Raw genomic sequence first — 16,757 nt, forward strand, 5'->3', positions numbered from 1 at the left:
CTTGTTATTTGGTTGGATAATGTCCCAAATGTTGTCACACATGTCATCCTTTCTGTTTTCTCTTTGGGTGGTGAGATTTCCAAAAGGCTCGCTCTGTTGTTGTTTTGTGCTCTTTTCTTGGAGCGGTTAACCAATTGTTTAGGGTAGTCTTTCTCTAAGAGATCTTTTCTTAAGTTGTTTGCATGATTTTCGAAAGATCTCTTATCTGAGCAGTTTCTATGTATGCGAAGAAACTGCCCATAAGGCAGATTGTCCCGAAGGGACTTGGGGTGGCAGCTATGGTAGTTCAGTAGGGAGTTACGAGCCATAGGTTTTTGATAAAGCTCAGATTTTAGTCCGTCTACTGTGCCGATAATCAACAGGTCTAAAAAGGCCAGTCTATCTGTGTGGAATTCCATGGTAAATTTCAGGAACCGATTTCTTAGGTTCAACCACTCATGAAATTCTTTCAGTTGGATTTCAGTGCCTCGCCATACTACCAAAATGTCATCAATGTAACGTTTCCATGCTCGCAGACACATAAGATGGGGGTTGGTGTCTGCGAGCACGTGCTGCTGCTCAAATTGATGCACATACAGATTCGCGAGACTAGGGGCAAAAACGCTGCCCATACTAGTCCCGCTGATCTGCAGGTACAAGGAGTCCTCAAAGGCGAAGAAGTTCTCCGTCATGGCCAATGTTGCAAAGTTCATAATGAGTCTGACTGGAGTGATGGAATTAAGTTCCCGGGACAGTAGCAAGTCTTCTATTACTTGGAGTGTCTCTGTCTGCGGTATAGAGGTGTATAAACTTTCAACATCAAATGACACCAATAGATCTGTTTTGATGTCATATTCCATGTCAGGCAACAGTCTCAACACATCTTTGGTGTCCTTTAAATAGGAGGGCATCTCCCGCACCATAGGCTGTAAAAACACATCGACAAAGGTCGACAGAGGTTCTAATATTGAACCTATCCCAGATATTATGGGTCGGCCAGGTGGTGGACGTTGGGCCTTGTGTATTTTAGGGACAAGTGTCATCAAAAAACACTGGGGCATTTTGAACACGGGAAATGACACACTACCAGTTCCCCTATTTGCCTTCAAGAGGGCCCCTAGTCTTAGGGACAAATTGGTTCATACAAGACCAAAGACTGAAATCCCCAGAAATACGGGTACCCTGTGGGACATGCCAGCTGTAACTGGACACCATCCGTGCGGACAATGTGCAGCATGCCCTCAGACCCGCAAATCCACAACATTAGATATCGGTACGGAACATCCTTGGGAACAGCGGAGGTTCACGAACTGTAACAGTTCCAACCTCATTTACTTAATCAGCTGTCCATGCGAAAAAAGGTACGTGGGTATGACCACGAGAAAAATAAAGACGAGGATCTCAGAGCACAAGAGTTCAATACGCTGCAATAAACAAACAACCCGTATGACAAAACACTTCTTGGAGGCACACCATGCACCTACAGACCTCCAATGGACTGTACTCGAGCAGCCGATGATCCCTAAACATATCGCGGATATCAGTACCTTTTTACATCGCAGAGAACAGAGATGGGTGCACAAACTACAGACCGATATTACGGGTCTGAATGAAGACATCCCGTGGATGTCCTTATAAATTAGGATACCAGTGGCATCAAACCCGGCTTTGCTTAATATTCACTGGGCGCAGTAACACATTTGTCTTCATAACACAATGCCAACTAACCGATACTCATGAGCCTTTCAGACAGAGATTGCAATCTTTCAATACTGATAATATGGGACTCCAATTGGTGCCTAACATCATATGTAAACTATAGGCATGCTAGCCCATTGGTTCAGTATTTTCTGGGAACTGTTCATAACTCATGAATTCCCTAAATTTAGATTGAGTGCACATTACATACTTTTGTTGACACATAACAAAGGGGACCAACTGTCACAATTTATCCCTTATTCCTACCACAGAATACACAAACAAGTTTACGAACAGGTTATATGACATATTCCTGCTTAAAAAACAATAATGGGCCTAAATGTCACCATCATACTAGAAATTCTATTTATTTCTTTAGTTCTAAGGCTGTTTGCGCAATAGCATCAACATACCAACACATTCACGCTATCGCGAGGTTCTCTATCTGTTCCCTCGGCGACTAGCGAGTATATAAACTACTGAGCGGGTATTTCCGGACTACATTTCCGGATTACGTCACCATGGCACGCTCCGCGCGCTTGGTAACGCACGGCAACACGCTTCACACGTGTTGCGCGCTCGTCCAATTAGCTCCGCAATAAATATTCCGCTTCCTGTCCAGTCGGTACCTCCCAACGTCAGCCTAGAGGAAGGCGAGGAGTACCGACGGACAGGTAAGCGAGGCGGGCGGGTTTGAAGTAGATTGTTTGGGGCGGATGGTTTTCCGTTTTCAGCGACCACGTTGTGTCTGTGAATACTTTCTATACTTAACGGGTGAACTCGAACGTTACTAGATTAAGCAAGAACAGCTTAACAAGCTAGCCCCATTTCAGACTTAGAACACAGCGGCAACACTCATACGCACGCTGAATGGTCATAAAAAGATTTTAAAGACATTATGATAACTTGGAAATAGTTAGTATATGATGGTCAAAAGTGCCCATTTTTTGCGCATGGTGGTCCAATATCTACACAGATATAATAGATCGCCTTATCCATCACATTAAACAGGGCGATGATGTATTATTTTTTAACCATGCCTGAGTAGACTCAATATTGCAGTCTGTGCTAATTAAAGTAAGATTACAGTTGCCTATAGTCGAATATCACAGTAACAACTTACCTCTATCACTGTATAAAAATCCCCAGTGACAGAAGGAAAGTGTTTTCAGATTGAGTTCTAGCGAGCGCTTCCTCCTTCATCTCTTTTTTATTTGTTCACATCTAATAGAGCGGTGCTCCATTTGTACCTGAGCTGTTGCCGGGTGAGGTGGAGAGTACATTCCCCAGAACATGGGTGAGTGAAGACAAGTTTGGCCTAAAAAAAAACAGGATATATGTACCTGGCTTATATGTTTGATTAATGTTACAAACATTGACCATAAATTGTTTTGGCATATATGTACATTCAGAGTCTATCTCTTTGCGTTGCAGCTTTCGTCATTAACTGTGTGTTTCTTTGTTTTTTATGTGTGTCTGTCCATTGCTCAATGACTTGGATCATATCCACTGGTGCTTGCAGGTGATATGATTTTTTAATACACACTAAACACTTGTAATTCAGCAGTTGCACTTTAATTATAAGAAGGTCCTGATGAAGCAGACTGGTATCTTTTGAACCAATGAATACTGCAGAAACATGTCGACCAAAATCTGAGTAGTTATTTGTTACCACTACTCGCACTGTTTTTTAGCCTTGGGTGTGGGTAGGACCCCAATAAACTTCTTTTCCACTCCCACAACCCAATATTAATTCTTTCACTTTCTCACGTTACATTGAGCACCTCTTGCACTGCTTTTTGGGTAATTTTCTGTGCCCCCTGATACCATTAAGAAACTCTCAGATCCACACACTTTATATTCCCTCACACTGTGATTAGGTCACAATCTACCTAATCCTAAGTGGTTCTTTCCACTTCCTTCGGGTGAAGGATCCCAAGTGATGTAGGGCGGTACAGGACGGGTATCTGATGGGAACATATATTTTTTCACCAAGAATACTTTGGATTCAGGGATTGTGTTCCTCTATCATGCACACAGTCATATAGATAGCTGCACTAATTTTCTGTTGACCCATTGTTCCACTTTGTTTGTTATGTAGTTATAGGGACTGTAACAATGCAAGGTCATTAAATATTTCCCATTCAGGCCCCCCTTAGTGTATTATAGTCACTGAAATGCACATGGTAGTCTGTAGAAATGTGCCCTATGTTTAAATGCATTTACCTAGTAGGTATTCCTCGCCAAAATCACCTCTTGAGAGTCTACGGTATAGCCCACTGTGGCGGAAGATGAAAGCGTCATGTGTGCTGTCTGGATACTTTGCTACTATGTCAGTGATGAATTTTTTGGCATCACACATTACCTGTATGTTTAGTGAATGGTCGAATTTTCCGGTTCCTGAATATGTACTCATTGTTTGAGTGGGGGGATATTGCAACATGTGTCCCATCTATGCATCCTATGACGTGGGGGAATTGGGCAATATTGTAAAAGTCCTGCTTGGTCTGGGCTAGTTCCTGTGGGGTGCTGGGAAAGTGGATGTGGTGTTGAATCCTCTGTGCCATGGCATCGAGGAACGCATGGAAAAAGTATGTCAGGGCACTTTGTGACACCCCTCCTGCTATGGCTATCACCCCCTGAAAACTACCTGAGGGCAGCAGGTGTAGTGAACACAGGACCTGGATGTGAGTGGGGATGGCTTGTGTCCTGCGTGTGGGGTGTTCAAGATAGGGTCTGAGTTCTTCAATTAAATCTAGTATACTGTCTTCCTCCAGTCTGTAGTGGGTGTAGATGTCCTCCTCAGTGCGCTGGTAGATGGTGGTGCGCGCACGGAATATCCTCTCCTCCTCTGCGCAGCAGCTCTCAGTCTTTGCCTCCTCGCTATCACGTAGAGCCCAGATGTTGTGGGAAAAAGTCTGTTGCATTGTGGGCGTCCTTAAATACTTTGCACCTGGTTACCACCTGCTCCCACTTGGTGGTAATTGCGATTCTCAAAATTGCGAATTTCGTGAATTTGCTAATTGTGATTTTTTGATACATTCCATAGCGAATCCTTATTTGCGATTTCCAGATTTGCGATTATTGCTAACTGGGATGATCGCAAATTAAGGAATCGTTATGTAAATCTCCGAATTCTGGCTCACGCAATGTAAGGAATCGCTATTTTAGCGATTCCTTATTTTGCAATGAATTTTTGCTTCATACATTGGGATTTGCTAATTTTTAATCGCAAACATTGTTTTTTGCGATTCGCAGCGTTTGCAACTGAAAATTAGCTTGATACATATGGCCCTTAGTCATTTGAAAGCTTCTCCTACGGTGATGGACCTCTTGGATCTCCCACCCCAGCAGACTTTTAGTGCCTTGAAGCACCACAAGGCAGAATATGAGTTTGGCAAGGCCTTTAGATGCAGCCATGGGCCATTGAACCTTTTCTTGTTCTACTTTGTTTTTCAAGTTCAAGTTCAAGTTCAAGAATAGCTTTATTCCATTTCAATTATAAAAAATCACAAAAGCACAGGTAAATGTACAGTTAAAAACAGAAATACATAATCATCATAAACATTAAAATGAACAAGGCAATACGGAAGTACAATGTTATAAAAGATTCAATGAAATTCATTGATAGTCTGTGTCTAATTATGATTTTTAAAAACATGGACACTAAGTACATAGTCATTTCATCTTCCAGCATTTGCATCCTTAGGAGAGCCGGTCTGCATTGTCTCAGACCCCACTTTCTCAACAAAAAATATGAAATATTTTTCCCTAGGCAAAATATAGAATTTGCAGAACAAAATACAATGTAACATCGATTGTACAGATGTGTCATCGCAAGGCCACAGGATCAGGTTTTTAGACCAAGAATTGCCTCGGGGAACGCGAGTAGTCTAAAGAAACGTACCCCCCAGAAACGAGTCAATAACATGCGGGAGTAACTGCTTTGTATTGAAATCAGGTATTGCTGAATACCCTGTCCATGTAGAATCAATTGATTCTCCAAGACAGAGATCTTACTACCCTCTAGCAGCCAGCGTTTGTTCTCCGAAAAAAGGAGAGAAGTTTCTTTTAGCTTTTTTCTCGATATTGTCGCTAAACAGGTTGGGGAATCGAAATATTCAGGATGTCCGATATCCCTCAAGAAGCTCTTTACGTATGTTATCCATTCAATTTTGAGAGCCCCCTGGAGTTTCAGACAATCCATGATTATATCTCTATTGAGTATGGTCTCATCAGAAGTCCATACCTTGTGCCATAATAGTATAGGACTAACTTTAATGAGGTCTGAAATGTAAACTAAACCTAATTCTAAAGCACTCCTGGAGGCAAATAATAGGGAAGTCTTGTATAAAAGGTAGAAAACCTGGGTCCTTGAACCTATTTGATAACCCTACAACATTCCAAGATAGGAAGGTAATGGTGTCGTCCTTTTCTATATTCTTACTTACGGCGTAGTCACTTTTAGTTACACCTGAATTACGGCAGACCAAAGGGTGCGAACAATATTCTATGTTCCGTTGATTATCTACAATGACTTTTTCCCTTTCGCCACCCAATGGAAATACCGACAATTCACAAGGAATACCTATGTTATCCATACAGGAGTTGGAATCATTCCTCATGTTCTCTTTGCCTGCTGCGATATATATATTTTGCCCACCCGTGTCAACATTAATAGATCTATTTTCACTATGTTGTCCCTCTTTTTCTCTTGCCTTTACTGTGATAGGGATCCTAGGTGTAATAATTATTGGGATAAGTCAATCAACCATTTCAAGCGCGCTGTATCTATTGCTGGTGAGGAAGCCATGTTCCAAACCAAAACCCTTGTGATCATACCCTCTCCTCAAGACATTTGCAACAAAATTCTCTTCCCAAAGCCTTCTCTGTTGATTATAATTTTTCTTGGGCGGTTCGGGGTGTGAAAGTAAGTTAGATTTAGTGGCTGTATTTTGGTATTAGTGAAAACAGGCCACCCAGCGCAAATGTGCTGTACAGCTTGTCTATCCTGAAAATTTACAATAATACAATTCCGCAAAATATTTTTTCTTGTTATACCAACCCAGTTAACTCTACGTACGAATAGAATCTTGCTTTGAATGTAGTGAGGTAAGAGTCTGTGGACGTTGAGCCAGTGTGTAGTTTTGTTTTTTAATTCTATAAATGATTCATGACTGTCTTTTCCCAGCTCTAGGACCCCTGTCAGAACTACAACGTACGGAACAGATTCCAGGGGTAAATCAATATTTGGGAGCAATGGGCCTTGATCCACCATTTCATTAAATTCATTTCCGTCCTTCCCTTTAATCAAACCTTTCTCCCCTACAACATTTTGTTTGCCAGTTCTGTTAATTGAGTCTCTTTTTTCCTGGGAGCTTTTCGCGTTATTTCTGTGCAGTCCGCTTTCAGCATCGCTCCAGGAGATTCCTTTTGTCAAATCCACGACACAAGGCTTGGGTATGGGCATAGACGTGGGCGTCTGCGCGTTACTTGAAGCTTTAATAGGAAGGGAGTTAACTTGGGATGTTGAATGTACTATAGTTTGGTTCTTTTTATGGAGTTCTAGGTTTGGTAAGGTCAATTGTTCAATTTTCTTTAATCTCTCTTCAATGACCTTTAGTCTGTCCGTGATTGGTCTAATGGAAGATGCAACAATACCACCAACTTTAGCCCAAAACCCTTCATCAAGAACCAATGGGACTTCAACTATAACATTAGAGTTGATGTTATTTACTCTATGTGTTTCATGGTCCAGGTTAAAATGTTCAGCCGATGTTAATGCTGGGCATTTAGCTTTAGGGCTTTTATCTTTTTTACCCCTTTTGACGCCCCCTCCCCGTTTCTTTTTTGCTATTGCACCCAATGATGTTCCAGTTGGGCCAGTTTTGCTCCGGACTCGGCTAATGTTGATGCACAGGTTGATACCCCCTCCGCGGGCCTAATCACTGCATTGGTGTTATCATTGGATTGGGGATTAAAAAGCCCACTTGTTGTTTGAATCACTATATCTGTGGTGTTTATATCAGTATCCAAGCATACAGGTAGCGGGTGAATATTGGCTTTTGAAATTGCAGTGGGATCTGGTGTTTTTGCCAGCACAATATTACCCAGTTATGAACGTTTAGTGTGGGCCAGATCAAGAGAGAGTCGGCGCTCTGTAATGTCAATTTCTCTTGCAAGCACCGATGCAGCTCTAACAATAAATTGGTCAAAAGTACCCACCACTGAGCCCCCAGATGAGGCCTTGTTACTTTTTCCTGAATGACCTGCCATTCTCAAAAACTGTAATGGGTCGAATACACGGTAAGGAACTTACTGGTATATCGCAATCTTCAGCCGTTTGAGGGGTAGCCCAGCCCAGCCTCCCGGCGCGCGCGCCCACGCGCGTTCTGCGAAGCGAACAGCGCACGTAAAGAAATACGTGTAAGTGGGACGGGCGGGATGAGGCACAGCTGAGATGAAACACGGGCTGCTGGTCCTCGCAGTCCTGCCGCCAATCAATGCCCCAAAGTCACGAACAGCAACACCAGGAAAAAAACCACTGTGAGCAGCTCCCGCGAAGCAGGGGCCGCGAGTAGTTAAATAGGTCTTTTGCATGGGAGGGCTGGAAGAGGCACAGCTGAGATGAAACACGGGCTGCTGGTCCTCGCAGTCCCGCCGTCAATCAATGCCCCAAAGTTACGAACAGCAACACCAGGAAACAAACCACTGCGAGCGGCTCCCTGGCTTTCTGGTGAACAGTAGGAGCAAAAAAGCCCACGCTGTCCTGGCAGTTACTCACCTGTGAAGCTTGTTCTCCACTGTACTAGCAGAGGGAGTGGGCGGTGGAAACTTCCACTATTCCTGCACCTGTCTGGCTTCAGGCTCCTGAGCTGCAGCTCAGTGAATGAGAGTAAGGCAGTTTGTCCACATGCATTGTGGCTACGAAAGCGTGTCTTTTCAGGCACTCTCTGGGCCAGGAATTGCCTCCAGACCCCAACCCTGAGGAATATTTCAAAATAGAGCAAGATGACACACTTGCCTGGCACCTCCCACTGTGGGATCAACTGGCTATCGGTTCCCAGGGAGGAATGTTTGAAGAATTACTGGTTTTGGCAGGAATTTCAAGCATTCGGTGGACATCCAAAGCCTCAGGGAACACATCAGAGAGTGCAAGGATGGTGTGCATGAGCAACCTCTTCAAAGAGAGACTTCTCCAGCCCTGATAGGCCAATCTGGATGAAGATAGTGTTGTTTTACAGACCAGGACACTACTTCTTCATTCCGCAAACAGCATAGGTCTAAAAGAGCTTTGGACTTGCCCTTCTGTCAAGCTCTCAGTACTCTCTAGATGGATTGTTCCTGCAGCAGCAAAAACCAGTCCTCACCACAGACCACTCTCCCAGTCTGTATTCCCAAAGAAGCCAACGTTTTCTGCAACTTGCAGGGTGTCTGCATGCCTCACAGAAAATCTGCTATACCCACTAATAGGGCACCCACAACAAGGATCAGTCTACAGAAGTGTAAATGGACCATCTTTTGTTAGGGTCCCAAGAAATGCTGCAAATCCTCAGTGCCCAGCGCGATGCCTTTTTGGGTTTTTTTTTTCATGTGCTTTTGAAAGGTTCTTTTCTGTGTAGGAATTTTAAAATTTAGTTATATTATGTTAGGTTATGTTATAGATCACTTGTAGCACGCATGTTCCCCATAAGGTCTTTTGGCGCTCGTAGCAGATGGAAGCAACGATCACCAGGTTAGGCATAGGATTTTTGGAAAACCAAGGGGCATATTAGCAAGAACCTCGTTAAAATTATCGCTGTTTTAGTGGCAGGAAACTGCCGCTAAAATGGCAGTAATGGGCTTACTAATATGCGTTAAAGAATTCCAATAGAAGCCCAGGTTAGATGTCCTGCACATCGAACCTGGGCTTCTATGGGAATTCACAAGGGCATATTAGCAAGCCCATTATCGCCGTTTTACCAGCAGTTTCATGCCACTAAAACAGCGATAATTTTAACGAGGGTCTTGCTAATATGCCCCCAAGTTTTTAAGAGTCGCCTGAATTTTCCATAGTTGGATAGTGATCTAATATGCAAGGGGAGGGTATTCAATGTAAGAGGAGCCAGTACAGAAAACTGGCCCCAACTAGCCTTTTTCTTTTGCTTCTTGGCACTATTAGTAATTTGAGATGAGCAGATCTCAGATGGTGAGAGGGCATGTGGCGCTGAAGTCTGGTCGATTTAAAACTGGGTCTTTTACAATGAAGAGCCTTTGAAATTGTACAGGCTGTTTGAAAGATTGTCCTCTGGGCCATAGGGAGCCAGTGGAGCTTTTCCATCAGTGGCTTAGTGTAACAATGTTGTGGCTATCAGGAGACCAGCCAGGCCACCTGATTTTTCACCAATTGAAACCTATGAAGTAATCCAGTAGAGAGTCCCAAGTAGAGGGCATTTGCATAGTCAATCTGCGATATCACTAGGGTGATGATAATTTGAAGGACAACTTTCCCTGTACAATATCTGCAAATTTTCCTTTTTTTCGAAGTTGGAGATGGCAATAGGATGACACAGCCCTACTCTGTTGTTTGAGAGATATATCTTATTGAATAAGAATCCAAAGACTTTTCATCGCTCTTGTAGACGTGGGGGAAAAGCCTGATTCTAAAGGCCAGAGGGAGGGGTTTTGAAAGAGCACCTTAGACTGTTGATCGCAAAAATGTGCTGCATTTCATCAGCATAATCAAATATTTTCATTTCTTGTTTCTGAAGAGAGTGTATTAAAGGAAGGATATAGAGGCTAAACAAGTGGAGGGACAAGGACGATGTCTGAGGCACACCACCGTCCAAGTGAACTTTGGCAGAGCTAAATGGAGGAAGGGATACTGACTGAATCCGATCTTTGAGAAAGGAGGTCAACCACTCAAGTGTGGTGCCACACAGTCCTGCATTACAGACACGGTCGATCAATACAGTATGATTGACTGTGTCAAATGCTGCTGAAAGGTCCAGCAGGTCCAGTTCTTGGGTGGACCTATTGTCTGCTTCCTTCCTCATTTCGTCCATAACAGCGAGAATGACTGTCTCAGTGGAATGCACAGGACGGAAACCAGCCTGATGAGATTTCAGGTATCCTGACTCCTCCAAAAAGGAGCAACGGTGTTGGGCTACATGAGAGTCTAGTGATTTAGCAAAAAAAGGTAGCAACGAAATAGGTCTGTAGTTCTTACGTTTTGTGGGGTCGTTCCCAACTTCTTTTTAAAGAGGCAGCACTACTGCCTCCTTAAAGGAGTTGGGGAGCTTGCCCTGGGTAAGAGATACATTGAGGAGACACATTTCTGTATCTGGAAAGCAAGAAAAACAATTCTTTTGGACATGAGGAGTACAGATATCAGTCGGTGACCCTGTTTTGACTGTGACCATCAGCTCAGCATGGCGCTCTTTGCTGATGGCTGGAAAAACAGAAAGAGACATAGAATTTCTATCTTCTGATATGTTGAAGCTCAAGTACTAGGGGGATATTGTTTTTTATAACTTCAATTTTCTCCACAAAAAAATTTTCAATTCATCACATGGATTTTGGTGAGGGACTACAGGTGCAGAGAGTCTGTCAGGTTTAGATAGTTCTCTGTACATCTCAAAGATGACCTTAGAATTAAATTCTCAGAATTTAAGATTTTGTTAGAGAAGAATGAAGATTTTGCCAGCAGGATACATTTTTCGTACATTTATTCATTTTGAAGAAAGACTTCTCTATTTTTAAGCAGATAAGTATTATGCAATTTGCGCTCTGCCTGCTGTAATTCAAGTTTAGCTGCTTTTAGATCTGCTGAAAAACACTTAGAAGCTTCATGGCGGTGGGCAAGCTTTATTTTCCGGAAGGGGGCATGAGAATTCCTGGCTTCTGTAAACCAGTCCGAAACTGCTTACTCATATCCCTCCAGGTTAGTGCTGAGAGCAAGGAAGAGAGAGGCGCAGGAGGTACAAAATGAATCAAGGTCCATGGGTTTCCAATTTCTAGTGGTAAGATCTGGACTCAAGGGAGGGTTTGGGAGAGTTGTCTCTTTCATGGTGAAGTGAATGAGGTGATGGTCGAACCAAATGCAAGGAGAGCCGCTAAGCTTAGTTATGGCTAGATTAGAGGACCAGACCAGAATTGGTGAGTTCTAGAAGGTGGGGTTCAACTCTACTACATAGATGCTACATCACCCCTCTACGCTGACCGTCCGCTCTAAGGAGCAGCCCAAATGCAGTCCAATCCCTGTGCAAAGCATTTTAAGAGATTAAGGTGGCAGTTTTAAAGAATATTTGGAGCAGTCTCTCTTTTGAGCAAGCCACTCTGGCTCAGATCTGGTTTCTTCTGTCTAAGACTCCAAAGACGTCCCCCTGTAGTGACTGTTGCCAGGGGTTAGGCTACTCCCTCTTATCTTCTGTAAGGACATTCTGACAGTGCATGTCAGAGAGATGCTGTTAATTTTGTTATAGAGTTTTCTACCCATACATTCCCCTCCCAACAGAAGGGAAATCACGAAGGATGAGTGTATTATTCAGCAGGGGCTATGAACTCAAAGCATTACTTCCATTAAGGATGGCTCTGAGAAAATTGACCAATATTAAGGTGTGAAAATCAATGCATGTAGGACAGAAATGACTCTGGGAATGTGCCTAGGACCCAGGAATTTGTAAGTAAAGACGGGTCAATGGCTTTTTGAAAAACATGGGTTCAACAGCAAAGTGCTGACACATGGCAAATTACAAATTGTACACTTCAGACAAAACGAATGGTGACATTTCTTGTTGGTTTTCGAATTGAATGATATGGACACATTAGTCAATAGCCAATGTATTCTTGATTCCATCGCCAACAGTGATACCTGTGTGTAGATGCTACACTGATCGAGACAGCAGTTTTTGCTCTGTCAGCCTGCATACATGTGTGCTCACATGCTTGAGAAACCTCCGGCTCAGGTGCAGTGGCCCAAAAGAGAACGTTGCAGTGCATGGCCAAAGGCCATATGCAGTAAAGGATGGATGCCAGCTGTAGGCCAAAATAAAATAGACATGACTCAGCTTGGCTGTTCAAGACCCATTTGCAGCTCAAGTTGGCTGGCAGTTTGGTTGCAGAGTCATGTACAGAGGGGTTTGGCACTCATTTTGGGGCACGAGGTCTTGCCATGGGCACATCAACTGCAGTCCTCACAATAGTATGCCGATAAGTAACAAAATTTAGGGTCTGTGGTGGTGGGAACTCCACTGTCAGGCCGCTGGTGGAGGTCCACCTGCTATCGGCCCCTGCACGTCCTCCCACCGCATTAGAATGTGTCGGGCTGAGAGACAATCTGCCACGCATCTGACAGGCTCAAGGAGCCCGCCGGACCGTCAGAGGGAGAGTAATCCCTACACTAGGGGAGGTGCCTGCTCAGGCACCGCTGTAGGTATTACAATGTCCCTTTCCGCCTGCCCTTTCACGGTGGTCTGCCTTGCCTTCCACTATAAGGTCTGGGGGGCACCTAGGGTGCCCCCCTGAACATCCCTGCACCGTGTGCCAGGAACCGCCAAACAGTAAAAACATTCCTCTTAGCATTGAGCTTGTGCTGCGACCCTTTTCGGGCCTGCAGCACATGCCTCAATGCTACGAGGCATGTTTCTGAACGCTCCATGACAGTTGGATGGTAATTTGCATGGCAGGACCACCGACTCTCTGTCAGCTGTTCCCGTTCCAGACAGGATGGCGATCAGATGGTTGTCGACCACCATCATAATCAGGCCCTAAATACCAACACATACTTAGTGTTATGGGTAATGTTATATTTAATGTTATCTGTATGATTATTTCCAACATTTGTAATTGTATCTGTCACATCAAGAGAGAGGTCATGAGCATTGGACTTTGTGTGAGAGATATGTGCTGTTATTAATATTTCCTACCTCTGTTGATTATTTAGATGATTTCCTTACAATGCGTGTGTGTGGCCACATATGGTTTGTACCTGATTTCAGGGCTTGACTGGAGCAGAGTTCAGCCTGTTTTGGCTGCAGTACTACTAGCGGATATGTGGATGTAACTTTTGTGGATTGCAACTGACTTGTATTTTTGTAGGTTTGTATTTGCATGTGATCCTTCTAATTTTCCCTTTCTTCCTTCTTTGTAGCGTATACATTGTCCAGTTACTGCTACTTTACCTTACCATGGCCTCTTTTACACCTAAAATATAGAATTATACATGTGTAGTTCTAAGCACTCTTGAAGGAGAACTCCACACATGAGAGACAGGACAGGTGGAAGCATAGCTCTATGCCATATCTATAATAAATTCCACTTATGAGTGTATACAAAGTAATACAATCGGTGTACATATTCATATGTCCTTGCTAATTGCGCTGTTTTGAAGTACAATATGCTATGAACGTCACCCACAACTAATTTATTGGATATCTTTTTTGGCACTGTCAATTTCAGATCTCTCCACATAGGTTTGTTAAGTGAACCTACCACTACAGCCAATACATTACAATACCACCATGAAAAATCTCTGTATATGATCTGGCCCTTATTCTTCCTTCACTATTCAAAATAAGGAAATAATATCAAATAGCTTGAAACAGTACATTCTATTAATTCATGTTCAGTTTGAATTATAGTAATAGCTTTTTTCTACAGACTGATGATGACCTTGCAAACAGCAAATCTAAGATTTGTTGTTAATTGATAATTATAATGAAGTTAGAAATTAAAATAAATAGATTTTTTCTATAAAGATATTTAACAGAGATGCAAATTAAACGTATACAACAGAAATATACTGATTTGACCTGTATAAAAGCAAACATAGCTTACTACAATGCTATTTTTTGTACGACACCAGTAGACAATATAGAGAAAAGTTTCATACTTTTCAGACATTTATCAAGAAAAGATAGCATAGCATCTTCCTTTTAGGCAACTTAGCAAAAGTCCATTCAAGTGAAAAGAGATCTCGCTGGAGACCATGGGGAGTGAAAGTGGAAAAATCGTTTCTGCTGTTAAAAGATTGATACTCCACTGACATTTATAAAAATAACCACCAGTACAATTTTTATTTTAGATTAATAGCAGTTGAAGTAATTAAACAGTTATTTTCAATGTTCATAAACAACAAATGTAACATCTCTAAATTCTCTAGATGTACAAGGTTTCCCCATAACCAAGTTGTTTGAAAAGTTTGACTTTACTGGTCATAAAATTTACTGAGCATGACCACAAGTAAGTGGCGGCCAGTAAGTTTAGGAGGGAGAGGGCGGACGAGACACACGCACACATACACATGCACACACAGGGTCATGAATTCACATGCGCACACACACAAACACATCCATTCACATATTTCATTACCAGACATTCCTACATTCATGCACACATGCAGACAATATATTTTTTTTAAACACACACACTTACCTGCAGCTCGGCCTCAGAGGTACCAGGAGGCTTGGGACTGCTGCCTTCCCTCATTGGTTGCCTTATGATCAGCCAATGAGGGAAGGCAGCAGTCCCAGCATCATCACAGAGTACGATGGGGTCAGTAATACTGCTGACCCCATCCCACTCTTTGATGAAGTGTCACTGATTGCCACTCGACCCTGGGTGCAGCAGGGCTTAAACCTGAAGAGCCCAGGTGCAAGGCAATCTGTGATGCTACCCCTTGTCACTGAAGTGAGGCCCTTAAGGACCTTAGCTAAGCTGAGGAAGTCACGCCCACAGGAGCTGTGACTTCCTCAGCCCAGCAAAATTTAGCTCAGGCAGCCAGGAACGTGGCAGCATGACCTGAAAATGAACAGTGTCTCACAAGCTGACCATTGTTCAGCCTGACGGACACAGTTGTGAGGGGCAAAAGATGTGGCATGGCCCCTAAGCCCCAATGGACCGGCCATGGATGCCACAAGGATCTTAATATCAGCTTTTTGTAAGGTATGCTGTAATCGCTGGGGCAAAGGATGCTAACTTTCTCATCAATACTACTACCGAAGTGCAGGTGAATTCTAATGCAAGCACACTCTGCAGTTGAAAACAGGTTCCATTATTATCAAGGTAGGATCATTCTCCCAATAACAGATCGCTGGCCGTGTTACCATACAAACTATTATAATCTGAAAACATCCAAACAAATATATAAAATACTACATGCCTTTGCCATCTACTTCAAAAATATTCTGCCCCATTGGACAAAATATTGAGTTTTGTTAATATTTTTTAAGTCAGTATGTGTTTGCTAATAATTTTGTACATTATGTTATAATAATAGTTTTTAGGTTTAGTGTAGGTGCGTGTTGCTAGTTCTGTATAAGTATAAATTGGGAAGTTAAGTAAGTACTAATTGAATATAATTCGTTGATAATTTTAATTGATTAATAATTATGCCTATTGTGTAATCTTGATATATTTTAGTTATCGCTAGGATGCCTTCTGGTAACCAGGCACTTTACAAGTGTTTCCTCATTGAATCATTCATTATATTTAAGGTGCAGGCCTCTGGGTTCGTAGGGATATAGACTAGGACGTGTATTATTAAGTAACAATTAATAAACAATGCATTACTAATTGTTAACTAATTATTTCATTGATTATTAATTATGCAAATTGTGTTATAGTTATTTGTTTTAGTCATATTTCAGGTATAGGCTGCTAGGTTTGTAGGGGTATAGGCTGGGAAGTTAATTAAGTGATGGTTGAATGATACATATCAATTAATTATTACATTGTTTATTAATTCTGCAAGTTGTTTAATAATTATTTATTTTACAATATACATTTTATGCAAATTATTATTGTTTATATTAACAGTATTATATTTTAATTTATAAATTATTAGTTATTCAAATATGTAATGTTGTTTGAAGTGAAGTGCTTTCCCTACTTGTAAAGTTAACTCTTCGAAGAGCTCTACTTAAAGTGAAACACTGTGTCAGGGGTTGCTTTTACTCATTTCAGGTTGGCTTGGGTTGGTATTTTACCAATTCAAAGCTGTAATACTGTGCCTGGATTGATAAATGGCTTTCGTCATTTTACAGCTCAGCAAGGACAGCACTGATTTAGTCCTATGCTTAAAGACTTTGCTGTAGAAATGG

Source organism: Lissotriton vulgaris, chromosome 8 (genome assembly GCF_964263255.1).
Source record: "Lissotriton vulgaris chromosome 8, aLisVul1.2, whole genome shotgun sequence".
NCBI classification, from domain to species: Eukaryota; Metazoa; Chordata; class Amphibia; order Caudata; family Salamandridae; genus Lissotriton; species Lissotriton vulgaris.